Source organism: Podarcis tiliguerta (assembly GCF_965153285.1).
Source record: "Podarcis tiliguerta genome assembly, chromosome: 11".
In the NCBI taxonomy this organism is placed as follows: Eukaryota; Metazoa; Chordata; class Lepidosauria; order Squamata; family Lacertidae; genus Podarcis; species Podarcis tiliguerta.
The window spans coordinates 62,317,329-62,333,875 of NC_139544.1; the positions used below are offsets into that span (position 1 = coordinate 62,317,329).

Consider the following 16,547-nt stretch of genomic DNA (forward strand, 5'->3'; position numbering starts at 1 on the left):
CTTAGAGGTTGGAGAAGGCTGCTCTGTCTAACCCTGCTGCTCCCAAACAGTCTCTGTAAGGGGTATAGAAAGAGAAGGGAGCCAGGAAAAAGGGCAAATAGCCCCAGGGGAGTAGGACTGTGAGCACAGAAATCTGAGGTCTCCCTTGGACAAAAAAAAAGGACACCAGCCAGAAATACCAGAGCAAAACAGCAGCCAGCAGGCTTGGTCTTCATTGAAGACTGTCGCGACAGGACTCCCACCTGCCACCAGGTGGAACAAGATGGAAGCCCCAAACAAAAGAGAACCCAAACTTTTATTAGCTGCTAATCCCCATGTTACGCCCCCCCAAAAAAAACTACATCACTAACACATCACGGTTACATCATGAAAGGGGAGGTCTGGTGGCCGTAATCTGAGCATCCTGGACCCTGCCCCATGGTTCCCCTTGCCCTCCACCAAACACCCATCAAGTGGAACAAAAGAGATATTTACATTTCCCTGTTTCCCAGCCAAGTTAATCCCACCCTTTTGTCTTCATCTGGGTTTGTTGTTTCTGGAATGGCTACCTGTCTGGCACTCAGGTATCAGGATGCCAGGAATTATCACTCAGGCAGAGGGGCTGCTGAGTAGCTGAGCTCACATGTTTATATGAATTTCTGAAGTTTTCTCAGTGAGGCAGTACATAGATAACGTTTATCAGTGAATTCATACATTTGGTATCGTGCAGCAGAGGCCCTTTGAATAGATAGGAAGAAACTGTGATGAAGTGTTTTGCGGGGACAAATCACAAAAGTCACAAAAGCGATTGTGCTGATTTTGGTAGTGGGCTGCATGTGCATGATATCTTAGGAAGGGGCAACCCCCCCCCCAAAAAAAACTATACAGAAATTCCCGCAACAGGAGAGAGGCTGAACAAAATACGTGGTGCAGGAGTAGAGTGGCTGAAACAGTTCCCAGTTAAAACTCTGGCAAGTGTAGCAGACACGACGGCATGTTTGTGCCAATTCACGTTTGCTTCCCCTACAAATTACATTTTATTTACCCCATTTCATAAAATTTCTACACCACTTGAGTGCTAAATAACAAGAACCTCAAGCGGTTTAGAAAAAAAAGATAAAACAGAAACGTTAGGAGGAAGAAGAGTTTGTAACAATAATGCAAGGCTTTCAGAAAGTTAACAATAGACTAAAAATGGATTAAAACTCACACGACCTTTCTAAACATCAACTTTCTAAAGCACTGAGTAGGTTTGTCTAAACAAAAACAATTTTTAGCAGGCGATGCTGGTTCCTGCCTGATATCAATAGGCAGGGAGTTCCAAAGTGAGACTGAGTTCTTGCCAATGCGGAACGGAGATTATGCGGCACCCACAACAGGGCCAGTTCTGCAGGTTGAAGTGGCTGAGTGGGTGCATATGGGGACAGGTGATCTCTCAGGTAAACTGGTCCGGAGTTGTTAAAGGGCTTTATTTACTAATAGTAAAGACCTTGAACTTGGCTTAGTAGCAGATCAGCAGCCAGTGCAGATCTCTGAGCTCAGGTGTCCTATGGTGGCAAGGCCTCACTCCTGCCAGCAATTGTGCTGCAGCATTCTGCACCCACTGAAGCTTCTGGTTTTAATAATAATAATAATAATAATAATAATAATAATAATTTATTATTTATACCCCACCCATCTAGCTGGGCTTCCCCAGCCACTCTGGGCAGCTTCCAACAAAGATTAAAAATACATTAAAATGTCACACATTAAAAACTTCCCTAAAAAGGGCTGCCTTCAGATGTCTTCTAAAAGTATGGTAGTTGCTGTTCTCTTTGACATCTGGTGGGAGGGTGTTCCACAGGGCAGTTGCCATTACTGAGAAGGCCCTCTGCTTGGTTCCCTGTAACTTGGCCTCTCGCAGTGAGGGAACTGCCAGAAGGCGCTCGGAGCTGGACCTCAATGTCCAGGCATAACGATGGGGGTGGAGATGCTCCTTCAGGTATAACAGGCCTTTGAGGCCGTTGAGGGCTTTAAAGGTCAGCACCAACACTTTGAATTGTGCTTGGAAACATACTGGGAGCCAATGTAGGTCTTTCAAGACCGGTGTTATATGGTCTCGGCGGCTGCTCCCAGTCACCAGTCTAGCTGCCGCATTCTGGATTAATTGCAGTTTCTGGGTCGCCTTCAAAGGTAGCCGCACACAGATCACATTGCAGTAGTCCGGCGAGAAATAACCAGAGCATGCACCACTCTGGCGAGACAGTCCATGGGCAGATAGGGTCTCAGCCTGCGTACTATGCACAAGGGAAACCCCACATAGAGCACATCGCAGTAATCCCATCTTGAAGAAACCAGTTTGGAGATGTAAAGTGAAGGAGAATCCAAAGTGTGCACTCAAAGCTGTAATGTGTGAATGAAGGAGTGCTTTGCTCTTGATTAGGAGCAGCAAGGAATTTCTCCCAAACGGAGGCTCTCAGCGCAGCTTTCCCTTTCGTTGGTCGGCAAGGCCTCTGCTTCCCCAGCAAATATTTCCCCTGCGCAGCCCTGTTTGTGCTACCAGAAGCTTTCAGCTCTTCCGCCGCCCACAGCTGCTGACTGGGGGCCTCTGTGTTCCCCAGGCGGGCTTGCTCAATGAGCACCACGGGTCAGAGGGTTCGAGTGCGCGGCAGAGGAGGAATCAAAGGCATTCTTGTTTGGCGGGACATGGCTTGACTGCGTGGTTTCTCAGGGCAAGATGGTCAGGCTCAGCGATGCACTCATCCCCGCACAAGGCATGTGTCAAAGCCGACAGTCGCATCCTCGTGGCCGCTACTCTTGGCCATTGCATGTGTTTTTGGAAAATTAACAAATCCCAGGACGGCCTTCCATCTTCTGGGTTGTAAGGAGGCTGCGAAGCAGAGTCGTTTTGAGTCTTTATTTTCAGCCGCCTTCTTTGTTCTGTTCAGATTTTATTGAATTTCAAAATATTAACGAAACACCAAAAGGAAAATAAAACAAGATTCTCAGGCATGCAAAAACTAAACTAAATGAAAGTCATTAGCACCCAAGAGCTCAATGGGGGAAAATGCCTCTTTTCAGATTTTGGAATCAACGGTGTACCAATACCAAATTATAATGCACCATTAATGTTGTGGCATTCCACTTATTGCATTAACTTCTTTGCAGGCTGGAGATGATGGGATATAATAAAAATAATAAATAATATGACGTCTGGTCTATACTAGTCAAACTGTGCCATGAACTGGGAGCACCTCCTTGCCATGTGCTTCATTTTAATTTATATAGAATGAAGTCATGCAAGATTTGATGAAAATTGTCATGGGTTTTTTTTGTTCCCAGGACACTTAATTTCTGCGATAAGGCTGTTTGCGAAACAGTGCTATCTCACTGGTCTATATCTAGAGACTTCAAAGTTTTCCCGTTTCTTGCTGTGGCTACATGTGCTGCCGTTAAAAGAGGTGTTGCAATTTCTCTGCTTTTTAAATCTTCGGTTTCTTTGTATAGAAGAATGCAGGAGAAAATGGAACACTGTGAGATGTAATTGAAAAACGTTTTTCTTATGTTCATATCTTACTGGGGACCCATTTGCCCAGCCCAGTCCAAAGAGGCAGCTGTGTCTTAGGGTCTGCCGCCTGGCCATTTGCCCCCTGGGGAGGACTCTGCGGGAAACAATTCTTTATTTTGCCTTTGGGCAGCGGGCAAGTTTGTTGCAGGGCGTTCTGGGCTCTGGAGAAGAGGCAGCCTTATCCCGAGGCCTTGGCTCAGTGCGCTGCATCGGGCTTTCATAACTGTGCCCCTGCTAAGTATTCATTGGCACGGGGGCTGTGTATGCGGCTTGCTTTGCCAGCCCTTAATCACTCCAGCCTCGCTCCTGGCCGTAAGTCACAGAGAGATTAAAGCAGAAGGGAAAACAGCTGGGCTGGCAGCAAAGCCCTTCCTTGTCCCGAGGTCTTGGGGGCTGAGAGAGAAGGAGGCAGGTGAGAGGAGACTTTCCCCCTCGGTCCTCTTCCTCTGCTACCCCCAACCCCCAAAATTCTGCTGCACTGAACTAGCGTCAGCATCTCTGCCCAGTTTGCCCAGACAGCCGTGCCAACTTGGCTTATGGTGGCAGCCGCAAAGGCTTCTGGGGTCTGTGTGAGGCCTCCCTTGCCCTCACCTGCCCCCCCCAAATTCCCCTTTACAGTGCTACCTCTGGTTAAGAACTTAATTCGTTCTGGAGGTCTGTTCTTAACCTGAAGCACCACTTTAGCTAATGGGGCCTCCTGCTGCTGCCGCACCGCCGGAACATGATTTCTGTTTTCATCCTGAAGCAAAGTTCTTAACCCGAGGTACTATTTCTGGGTTAGTGGAGTCTGTAACCTGAAGCGTCTGTAACCCGAGGTACCACTGTATGGCCTTCCGTCTCTGACACAATCTCTCTCCAGCTGAATTTTTCTCCTTTCACATCCTTACCCCTTTGTTGTTGTTGTTTAGTCGTTCAGTCGTGTCCGACTCTTCGTGACCCCTTGGACCAGAGCACACCAGGCACTCCTGTCTTCCACTGCCACCCACAGTTTGGTCAAACTCATGCTGGTAGCTTCGAGAAGACTATCCAACCATCTCATCCTCTGTCATCACCTTCTCCTTGTGCCCTCCATCTTTCCCAACATCAGGGTCTTTTCCAGGGAGTCTTCTCTTCTCACGAGGTGGCCAAAGTATTGGAGCCTCAGCTTCAGGATCTGTCCTTCCAGTGAGCACTCAGGGCTGATTTCCTTCCGAATGGAGAGGTTTGATCTTCTTGCAGTCCATGGGACTCTCAAGAGTCTCCTCCACCTTACCCCTTTAGGTGCATGAAAAGGCCAACCCCTGATGAACTTTGAAGGCAGGATCCGATTTTCCTTTTTGTTGTGTCCTGGGCATGAGCAGAGCTACGCCACTCTCTAACTGAAAATGTCTAGGGCCCCATCCGATGTGAAGTCCTGGTGCCCTCTGTTAATTCCTCCTCACGCCGACCACGTTTCCCAGAGCCTCCTGAAGGACAGCCCTTTATTCCTGGGATTGTTTTCATTAATGAAGTGTATTATACGAGGGGGTGGGGAGAGCAGGGCGTGGAGCTTGCAACCAGGAGAGCCCGCTGGCTTTTCTTCCCCTCCCGCCTTGTATAATCAATTTTATTAATCGGAACTATCCCCGGAGTAAAGGGCCGTCCTCCAGGAGTCTCTTGGACTAGAAATTCACGGTAAGAATTTGGTTTCGCTCTCCTCCAAATAGCACCGTCCTCCGTTTTCTCCTCCCTAAATCCAGATATTCCCTCTGCTTTGAAGACCCAAGTATGAGAGCTACATTGACCGCATGGTGGACCTCCGAATTTAGGCAGGAGAAAGCTTGTGGCAGCAATAGCTGGAGGAGAGTTATGGCTAGCACAAGGGGGAGTTAAAGGAGACGTGGGAAGATTCACAACCCATATTGAGTTGGAGGTATGGAGGCCCAGCGGGAGAGATGTCTTTCTGTTCAAATTCATAGACTCATCGAATTGTACAGTAGGAAGGGACTACAAAGGTCATCCAGTCAAACCCCGTGCAATGTAGGAATCTCAGCTAGATCATCCATAAAAGATGGCCATACAGTCGTACCTCCAGTTACGTAAACTTTGGGATACGTAAGCGGCAAACCCAGAAGTATATTTCTGGGTTTTTGCTGCACACACATTCGCAGAAGTGCTCTCCGTCACATGTGTGTGCGCATGCGGAAGTGGTCTCTCCAGTTGCAAAAAGCTTGGGATTTGCCGGACCTCTGGAATGGATCCCGTCCGCAACCGGAGGTACCACTGTACAGTCATACCTCATGTTACGCCGGCTTCATGTTATGTTCTTTCAGGTTGCATCCCACGGCGACCCAGAAGTACCAGAAAGGGTTACTTCCGGGTTTCACCATTCGCGCATGCGCAGAAGCGCAAAATGACATCATGCGCAGAAGCAGCAAACCACAACCCGTGCACGCGCAGATGCGATGCTACGGGTTGCATTCTTTTCATGTTGCGAACGGGCCTCTGGAATGGATCCCGTTCGCAACCAGAGGTACCACTGCACATCCTCTGCTTAGAAACCTCCAAAAAAGAGAATCCACCAGCTATTTGTACCTGCACATTTAAATTAGCACATGCGCATTTTACACAAATCCATGTCCTCTGTTTGGGGGTTGATGCATGAGTGCAATGTCTCATACACAGCCTCCATGTCTCTTCCCAAGCCCGCATCTTCAGCCAAGCCTTTTCTCAGCAATCCTAACCCGATCCTGAGAGCTTGGCCTGCTGGATGAGGCCCATTGCAGCATCCAGCTTCCCAAGATGTCCACCAGCGGGACGTGAAGGCAGCAGCCCTCTTTCCCATCTGCTGCACTCGGTGGACCCCGCTGCCTCTCCCTAAGACACTCCGGATGTTCGGCATTGTGACTCATGCCAATGGCAGGCAGCCCCCTGCGCCTCCATGGATTTCTCTAATTCCTCTTTACAGCCATCTGAGCTAATGGCTGTCACCGCCTCTTGTGACACAGCGTTCCATCAATTTAATTATGCTTGATGTGCGGAAGTTCATTCCTTTGTCTGACCCAGAAAAGAAAAAAGAAAAAGAAAAGATGTTCTCTGGAATCCTTCAGATGAATGGGCATGGGCTGGGAGGGTGGAGCTCTCTTGCCACAGTCCAGCTCTGGACACCTCAAATGCCGAGAGAAGGGCTATGGCCTACCACACATCTGTGGAACTCCCTTCCACTGGATGTTTGTCCTCCCCAAGAATCTCCATTACCTGTTCTGTGTCTTTCTTGTTAGGTCTGGCTTTTCATAGCCAGGAATAAGGAGGTGAGAATACATAACTCATAATTTTTAACAGAAATTTCTGTTTAAAGGATGCTTTATCCTGGAGTGAATCCACAGCAGGAATGAAGCTTGCACAGAGCTAGTCAAACTTTTGAGCTGCATCAGATCAATGCTGGTCCATCTCTCTCGCTGATGGGCAACAATGGCTCTCCAGGATTTCAGACAGGAGTCTCTCCCACTCCTGCCTGGAGATTTGGACACGGGTGGCGCTGTGCTCTAAACCACTGAGCCTCTTGGGCTTGCTGACTGGAAGGTCGGCACTTTGAATCTCCACAACGGGGTGAGCTCCCATCGCTCTGTCCCAGCTCCTGCCAACCTAGCAATTCGAAAGCACACCAGTGCAAGTAGATAAATAGGTACCGCTGTGGCGGGAAGGTAAATAGCGTTTCTGTGCGCTCTAGTTTCCATCACAGTGTTCCGTTGTGCCAGGAACCGTTTAGTCCTGCTGGCCACATGACCCAGAAAAGCTGTCCGTGGACAAACGTCATCTCCCTCAGCCTGAAAGCGAGATGAGCACCGCAACCCCAGAGTCTCCTTTGACTGGACTTAACCGCCCAGGAGTCCTTTACCTTTTTTACCACTGAACCTGGGACCTTTTTGCAAGGCAGACAGTCTTTCCCTGAGCGATGCCCCTTCTGAGTACCAGTTACTGGAAACTTTTTTGCCAAATCCCACAGGTTGGCCCCTGTGAGAACAGGATGCCAGACGAGGTGGGCGTTTGGGCTGATCCAGCAAGCTCATCTTATTTTCAGGGACCTTGAGCATCATCATCATTATCATCATATTTTATTTATATCCTGCCCTCCCCAACCAAAGTCAGGCTCAAAGTGGCTAACAACAATAAAAGTAACACAGCATTATAAAATCAATTCAGAATCAAATTCATGGCAACCATTGGGCTAGAGTTCTGTGAGGATTACCAAAATGAGGGGGTCAGGCTGTGCCTTGGCCAAAAGCCTGGTGGAACAGCTCCGTCTTGCAGGCCCTGTGGAAAGAGGTCAAGTATATCCTTTGCTATAGAACTACGGGCCTCTTCCTCACTTGAGTGGCATTCCTCCATACAATGGAGATTATCTTGGCTCTGAATGGAAGACGTATCCTCCCTGCCACCCAGCCATGAGCTCTTGAAACGTCTTTCTTTCCCAGGAATGCGTTTACTTTGATTCTCATCGATCCCCTTGATCCCGCTTAGTAAAGACACTTGCTCTCTTTGAACTGCCATTGACTTCAAAGCCGCCTGAGCGCGAATGTGTTTGGAATTAGCTCCTCTGTTGGTAATTCATAACCCGCAAACATTTGTTGTTTATGCCATTCATAAATTGTGGCTTGTTACTTCATCAGACTGCCGGGCTCTGATCTTGCGGTGCGTAACCCATGGGGCAGATGAAAACATCAGCGTCCTCCCTGATCAGTGTCTTGTGAACTCTAAGGCACATTTGGCCACCACTTGCTCCTAAACGGGGTGGAAGTTCGGAGTCGCCGAATTCGTGGCAGGTTTGTCATGGAAAGGGGCCCTGCTCCAGACATTACTCTCACTCGGAGCGGGAAGTTGAGCTCAGTCTATAAAGTTGTCTACTTGCAGACGCGGCAACGGCAGATGAATTAGGAGCTTGGAAGCTCATGCGGTGTCCTTCGGAGAAGCAGAGTGCTCTTTGCTCTTATCTTCTTGCATCCCAGCCCTCCAGGAACTTCCGATGATGCAAGGCTTTCTCAAAAGCACAGCATTTTCTCTCAGCCGCAGGCCTTGTTCCGGATATGCCCCACACTGAAACAGAGAAGTTCCTAGTGGGCTGTGCGGTGAAAGGGGGGGGACCGCAAAACAGGAGCTCTGCCCGTTTACCCAACTCCTGGTTTGCAGAGCCTTTGTCCCCCTGGGGAAAGCCAGAGAGCCACAGCAATCTCGCCTGGCAATTGTGGTTTGCTTGAGTTATGAAACCGTGCTTTGCTGAGCGGCAGCCTCTGCGGTGGCAAAGGGAGGGAGGGCGAGGCTGGCACCAGAACAGCCTCCCCAGCCCAGCCCCCATGGCTTTGTTTGCCTACAGCTCTTGCTGAATTGGGCAGCAGGCTGGTTAGAGAAGAACAAAAGGGGTTAGGAGGACCCAGGAGATGCCTTGTGGGGAGGGAATGCAGCCAATGCAGGGTGTTATTCTTGTGTTGCGCGGCACCACCGTTGGACGGTGATTGCGAATTCCAGAAATCCAGTGCACCTGTGTTTTAAAAGAGACAAATGCTTAGGAGCTCAGGTTGCTTGGAATAGAAAGTCAGGTGCCTAGTCCTCAAGGCTAAGGATGGAATATTTGAATCATTCAGGCATTGCTCCTTGAATTACTCAGGTCACCTCCCCTTTCTTCTAAATCCCCTCTTAAGACTTGATTCTTTAGCAAAGCTGCTTTGGAACCAAGCTGTCTCACTTTCCTTGATTCTTCATCTCTTGTCATCACCCCTCTTCTTCCTTAGAAGTCTTTGTTTGCCTGTTGCCTTTTGGAACTGTCTGCAAAAGGTGTACAGTGGTACCTCGGGTTAAGTACTTACCGGTAATTCATTCCGGAGGTCCATTCTTAACCTAAAACTGTTCTTAACCTGAAGCACCACTTTAGCTAATGGGGCCTCCCGCTGCTGCCGCACCGCCGGAGCACGATTTTTGTTCTCATTTTGAAGCAAAGTTCTTAACCTGAGGTACTATTTCTGGGTTAGCGGAGTCTGTAACCTGAAGCGTATGTAAGCCAAGGTAAAGGTAAAGGGACCCCTGACCATTAGGTCCAGTTGCGGATGACTCTGGGGTTGCGGAGCTCATCTTGCTTTATTGGCCGAGGGAGTTGGCGTACAGCTTCTGGGTCATGTGGCCGGCATGACTAAGCTGCTTCTGGTGAACCAGAGCAGCGCATGGAAACGCTGTTTACCTTCCTGCCGGAGTGGTACCTATTGATCTACTTGCACTTTTTGGTGTGCTTTCGAACTGCTAGGTTGGCAGAAGCTGGGACCGAACAATGGGAGCTCACCCCGTCGCTGGGATTCGAACTGCCAACCTTCTGATCGGCAAGTCCTAGGCTTTGTGGTTTAACCCACAGCACCACCTGTGTCCCTGTAACCCGAGGTACCACTGTATTAAAAATATTTTTGAACTACCACACCTCCTCAAAAATAGATCACCCGATTTAATTGGGGACACCTGTCAGCCTTCAATTAGGACCCCCACTTAGAAGTTTGCGGTGCTAAGCAGCAGTTTTTTAAAATGGGAAGCTAAGGAGAGCCACTCCCACCCCCCCAGTTGTGGGTCAATGCTGGCCAGGTGTGTTGGCATGCGCAGTTTTCCCTCTGTAATTGGAGGCAGCGCTGCTCCTGAGTACCAGCTTCCTGAAACCACAGGAGGGGAGACCCAGGTAACTACCGACAGGTGAGCCTGACATCAGTACCAGAAAAGGTCCTAGAACAGATCATTCAACAGTTGGTCTGTGAGCCCTTAATGAAGGATGTGATCACAGCATCCTCTTCTAAGTGCTCACAGATCGACTGCTTAATTTACATGGGATATTTAATAATGTGTGATCTCATTTTTATGTTCATAATAAACATGATAATATTCGTACCTGTTGAGAATATTAAGAGCCTAATGACTCATATCGATAGCATAAGCGCCCACACGGTAGTTGCTGAGCTAACCACGCTCTCTAAACTTGTATGTGTAACACAATGCAGTGTGCATCGCACAACTGTTTGTCGTATCCGCAGGGTTCCATTTACGAAAACATGCCAATGCGTCTGCGCATAATCATATGACCTGCCATACTGTCTAAGTCAGAAATGCTCGGTTCATGCTACAGATTCGCAAGCCATTCAGAGCGGTGTGTGCATTGAACATGAAATATGTATTTTGTTACGAATTGCATAAAGCGCATGCGAGAGAGTCGGGACCCAAGGATTTGTGCCGGCAGCCACCTCCGTCTCCTGGGGTTGAATATCTGGTCCTCTCCCTTCCTGTCCACATTTGTGGAGCCTGATCTGGTGATCTGGTGCGTGACCTATGAAACCAGGGGCTGGAGCCTTTTCGTGTGCCTTTTCTGTGACCATCGGTGTTGTGTGCATCCATTTGTGGCTCCCTCTGAACCCTCTTTTGCAGTCTGTTGCCACTGCCTCTCTCACTCGCTCTTTGAGTGGGATGCTTTTCGAATTTTACTTTTAACACACACGTGCGCACACACAAAAACCAGCAAAGAAATCAAATTTCACAAGTCCAGAGGACGCAGATATGTTCCTTTCAGAGCCAAGAGTCAAGGGCAAAAATATGGCTAGCTAATGTCGTGGCTGACGAGGTAGTTTTTCATTTATTGGGCGAGGGCTGGAAGCGCAATGGGTTTCTCGTGTGCTTTAATGGAGAAAGCATGTGGAAAGCGAAGGATTTATGGCCCCGCTGTTTACGTGTGAGTCTGAACAGCATATGTGCAAGCCGGGGGGCGGGGCGGGGAGGGTGTTGGATCTGGCTGTTAAAACAATGGCTCTCATCTTCCGTGCCAGTCCAAGCTGCCTGCAAGAGGAAAGGGGGGACGTCAGTTTTATTCCTCATAGGTATTTGAGGCACATGCATGCTCCCTCAGGGCCAACAGCAACTGCAAAGGTCTGGCTCATATAAGACTATATGGAAGCTTTATTCTTTGTAATGATGGAACTCCCTGCCTCTTGAGATAAACAGGCTCCTTCGCTGAGCATTTTTCGGCACCAGGCGAGCCAGCCCAGGTGTTTAGGAAGCTGAGGTAATTTTAACGTGTTTTTAATATTCTAACTTTTTGTATGTTTTAAATTAGAGATGTTATTTCCCCCCCCCCTTGATTTTGTTGTTGTTTCTTTTCTATTTGTGTTCTTTTTGTTAACAAATCAATTTTAAAAAGCAATTACAAGCAGGGTAGGATGGTGTGAAAGGGGACGATTCTCAACAAACAGCACTGCTTGGCACCTTTGCTTTCCTTGTTCCCTTAGCTTTCCCTCCTGCATCACAGAACCATAGAATCGTAGAGTTGAAAGGGACCCCGCAGGGTCATCCAGTCCACCCCCACCTCCGCCACAGTGCAGGAATCTCAGCTAAAGCATCCCTGACAGACAGCCATCCAACCTCTGCTTAAAAACCTCCAAGGAGTCCACCACCTCCCCAGGGTATCTGTTCCAGTTTCAAATGGCTCTTCCCATCAGAAAGTTCTTCCTGGTGTTTTTCTTTCCATTTTAAATATTTTTTATTCAATTTTAAGCACTATATAACAAGCCTCTACTAAAGCCGTCCTGCAGCAGGGAGTTCCACAGATCATTACAAAATGGTCTGGAAACCAAGCCTTATGAGGAACAGAGGAGAGAGTTGGGTATGTTTAGCCAGGAGATACGATAGCCATCTTCAGGTATTTCATAGAATGAGATTCCGACTAAACATCAGGAAGAACTTTCTAACCGTAAGATCTGTTCAATTGTGAAAGAGGGGGTTGGACTAGATGACTTCATGGGAACCCTGTTCTGTGATTCTGTAACCTGTTTCAAGCTCAGGCGCACAGCTGAAGCACCTTGAGGATTGTCACTTTGGATTCTCAGCACCCTCACAAAGGTGCCATTGTTTGCAAGGTTCTTGTGCTGACAGTCAAACCACCTCAAAAGCAGTTCAGTTATGTAATGCAAACGAGCCCCCTCAGTAGATTAGCTTCAGCTCAAAAGCTTCTCTTCTCTCTCTCTCTCCCACATCGGGGTTCTGTGAGCCCCTGTTCCTGGCAGGGGCTGTTCATCTGGAAACACTTGCTTGCCTCAGTTCCTCAGGGAAGCTTGCCAGACCTCTGGCCTCTGCCCAACCACATCATGTGGCGCTGAGTTCCACGGTCATTTAGCCGCCAAATGCCGGCTGTGTAAGAAAACAACCGAGCCAGCCAGCCCTGTGATTTACGCTGCCCTGAAAGCTTTAAAAGCTACCCAAATAGAAACTGCATTCTGCCCTCGTTCCAGGGGACTCGTCTCCCCTACAAGGTCTGATTCTTTGCGACAAAGTCTTGGCAGGGTCAGAGAACTATTTGATGCCTTCAAATCAGTTGCTTATTCCAAAAGGGCCGTATAGGGTAGGATCTGAGTGGCGTGGCATCTGGGAAAAGTCCGTAGGAAAGGGAAATAAACAAATAAGTGAGCTGATATGCGGCGACAATGACTGTGGAATCCCCAATGGTGAAGCAATCCTCATTTCACCAGCTTTGCATTGTCTGCTGGGAAGGAGAGTCCAGTTTGCTCTCCAGTTTTGCCTTCTCTCTTTGAACACCACCAAAGATTTCCCCTTCTGCCTCTCCTTTCGAAAGCCGCCCCCCAGGTTGGATTGCTCGGCACAGATGCGGCTGCCCAGAACGATGATGGCGACGACTCCTTGTGGGACGGCCTGTGAGGTTTCGAACCTGCCCTGGGGAGAGGAAATCAAAGAGCACAGGGTGGAAAAACAAGCCATCCTTGCTCGCCGCCGCTCAAGCCACAGTGAGCGGCGATAAACAAACAGAGTGACAATGACGGACACAGACTAAACACTGGCGTTTTCCGTCCTGCCAGAGCAGCTCATGGGCGCAGGAAGATGCCCAGAGATCTGAAGGCTCCATAAACCATCCTATAGGCGCCGTGGCCTTGAAAGAACGGAGTTGCTTTGCTCTGAATTTATCTTGCAGTTCCTCCTGCTATGGGGGCCTGGAGGCGTTTGGCCCAGGTTGCAGACAAGAGGCTGGTCTGCTGTGGCCATCTCACTTCATTTCATTTTTGATTTGTATACCACTTTTGTACATGGCTGTACAGTCAGACCTTGGAAGTCAAACAGTATCCATTCCGGAAGTCCATTCGACTTTCAAAACATTCGGAAACCAAAGTGCGGCTTCTGATTGGCTGCAGGAAGCTCCTGCAGCCAATTGGAAGCCCCATCGGACATCCAGGTTTGAAAGAGCGTCCACAAACCAGAATAGTCACGCTTGCGGCGTTCAGAAGCCAAAACGTTCGACTTGCAAGGCATTCAGGATCCATTGTATGACTGTTTACAAGACAAAACACAAACTGAAGGAACAACAAAGATCACACCCCTTATAACAATATAACCAATACAAAAATGTCATAAGAAAAACATAGCTTTGAAATAAACAACTTATATCAAATAAAGTAACATTCAATAACCCCTTAGAATATAACAGCACACAATAAAATTAAATATCAGCAAATAATAGTTAAACAGAAATCCACTCTTCACAATTACAATAAATAATTTCTAGACCGTAATCAATAAAAATGGCAGCAATTCACGGTGTGTTAAATAACACAATACAAATGGATAAGCAAAGGCACACAACTCATAATTTTATTTTATTTTTAATATCCCTGAACTCCTCTTTTTTTGCAGTTGGGTCCCTCTGCACTCAGTACCCAGCCCGCCCCGGAAACCACAGCCAGACTCGATCCCTCTCTCTTTTGCCACTACCGCTGTGTGAACACCACGGCACTGCTGGAAGAAGGAGTTTGGGGTCTAATCCTGATCTCGGTGGCAGGTCTAGCTTCCTCCAGCTCAGCCCCCACGCCCCCTCCTGGCGTTCATGAAGGGAGAAAGCAGCTGGCAAAGGACAGGCCTCCAATTGGCCTGTTTAGGATTTCTGCTCTGTTTGCAGCCCCACATCGGTCCCTGGAATCCACGTATAAATAAACATGCCAATCCATTATAGGTTGGAGAGATGTTGTTTTTTCCATGTCAAACTATTCCAGACATCTTGCTTCACCAAAGTCTTTCTGCCTGGTCCGGGACGGGTGAAGCAAAAGCCAGGGGCTTAGAGAGGGATTTCACCCGGCTGTTGAGCCGGTGGTGCCTGGGGGTGGGCGGTGGCGGACAGTGTGGTAGCTGCAGGCTGGTCCTGCTGCGGTTTGCGGGGGGGGGGGGGGTCGGGAGAGGCCCAGGAAGTCCCGGCACACACAGCAAGGCTTATTCTGGAGCTGCGCTTTACAAGAAACGAAAACTCTCGTATTTGGGATCGACGGTCGGCTCGGAACAATAAAGCCTTAGTTCGAGCAAAGTATTGCCAGCTAGTTAAAGGAATATTTCCAGCAGTCTCCAAATGCATCTCGCTGAACACTCAGCAGCTCGCTAAATATGCCCCTGGGGCAGCAGCGCTCTGGTAATTATAAAGACCCCCCAACAGCATCCTCTTGGGTCAGCGCGCTGCCTGTTGCCCCATTTGGGAGGCCGCTCGGAGGTGCGGGCTGGATTCGTACCCAAGACTTGGGCATCCCTCCCTGCCAAGAGCGGCTGTTTTGGCCGGGGAAAAGCTGACTGTTTGATTTGGGAGGCCGGACCAGAGCCGCTTGGGTGAGTGTGTACGGAAATCTGGGGAGGTGGAGGTGTTTTCAGCAGTGCAAAACGGGGGCTGTCTAAATATGGGGAAGGTGTTGTTTTTGTTGCATTGCAAGTTCGTAGAATCATAGAGCTGGAAGGGACCCGCGGGGTCATCTAGCCCAACCCCTGCGATGCAGGAATCTTTTTGCCCAGTGAACCTGAGATTAAGAGCCACAGGCTCTACTGGATGAGCTATCCAAGCAGTCAGTTCCACCCCACTTTTTCCTCTCATGGTGACACGCACGGTGCTTAATCCCCACAACAACAACCCTGCAAGGTAGGTTAGTAGGCTGAGAGGCAGGAGGTGCAGGCCGGGACTGATGGGAACTGTAGTCCCAAACATCTGGCGGGCACCAGGTTGCGGGAATGCTGGCCTAGCTCCTTAAACCCTGCGCCACAATGAAGTCTTGCATACATTTGCATTCTTTTTGAGGCACGGGGTAGGCAGAGATTTTATTTGAATGCTTTTATTCAGGGGTCAGCAAACTTACCGTGCCTTGGGCCGGTGTCTCCAGTGCTGATTGCGCAGCGGGCTGGAGGGCGGGGGAACGTATGCCCATACGCATGCGCACACACTCTTTCCGGCGCACTTCCGGGTCGGAGGAGCACCGGAAATAGTTTGTGCACATGTGCATGGGCCTCCTCCGACCCAGATGTGCACTGGAAATAATGCTTGCGCATGCGCACAAGCTATTTCCGGTTCTCCTCTGACGTGAAAGTGGGCAGCCGCACAGCGCAGCGCCAGTAAGAGTGGGTGGTGGCAGTGGGCGGCAGGGGTCGCTGCAGGCCGGCCGGATAAACGAGTCCCTCAGGCCTTATCTGGCCCACAGACCTTAGTTTGGGGACCCCTGCTTTTATTCTTCTGGCTCCAGGCTTCTGCTGTGGCTCATATAGAAAGTAGCTCTGGATCTGCTTCTTGCCACCGAGAGCACCAGATCCCGGCTTCATCCTCGCTTGGCAACAAGCTGGAGATCCAGCCCTCCTCCCGTTCTCTATCTCGGCCTCTTGAACATACACGCATCTATCAAAAAGAGCAGGCTCCTTGAGTCAGTTTTCAAGGGTGGCATTAGTTGGCACAGAAGAAATAAAACGGACAAGATAAAGGCCCAGTGTGTCTGTTTCAGTGTTAGGTCAATGTCATTGGGATGGAGTTGTTGGCGTGTCGGACCTGGGTTCAAATCCTGACTCAGCCATGAAGCTCACTAGGTGAGCCTGGCCAGTCGCTGCAGGGAGGAAGTGCCTAGAGAGGAGTTTTTCTTTCTCTCTCGTAACACTATAACTTGCAGACATCCAATGAAACTTAATTTTGGGATATTCAGGGCAGACAGAAGAAAGGACTTGTCCACGCAGCTCCGCGTTAAACTATGGAACT

General features: G+C 49.0%; 1 protein-coding gene and 1 long non-coding RNA gene across 8 annotated transcripts in view; one reads left to right on the forward strand and one right to left on the reverse strand.

The window, feature by feature from the left end:
- LOC310659622 overlaps window positions 1–16,547 on the reverse strand; it is a 325,082-nt gene that overhangs the window by 221,392 nt on the left and 87,143 nt on the right. The window lies entirely within an intron of this gene.
- Window positions 1–16,547, forward strand: part of IL11RA (interleukin 11 receptor subunit alpha) — a 140,739-nt gene that overhangs the window by 85,478 nt on the left and 38,714 nt on the right. Inside the window, exon 1 of one of the 7 annotated variants that reach the window (XM_083403048.1) lies at window positions 14,582–15,148. The exons of the other annotated variants lie outside the window; for them this stretch is intronic. The gene's annotated coding sequence lies outside the window, so the exon portion shown is untranslated. Of the gene's footprint in view, window positions 1–14,581; window positions 15,149–16,547 lie in introns of those variants that run through there. 7 annotated transcript variants of the gene reach the window in all.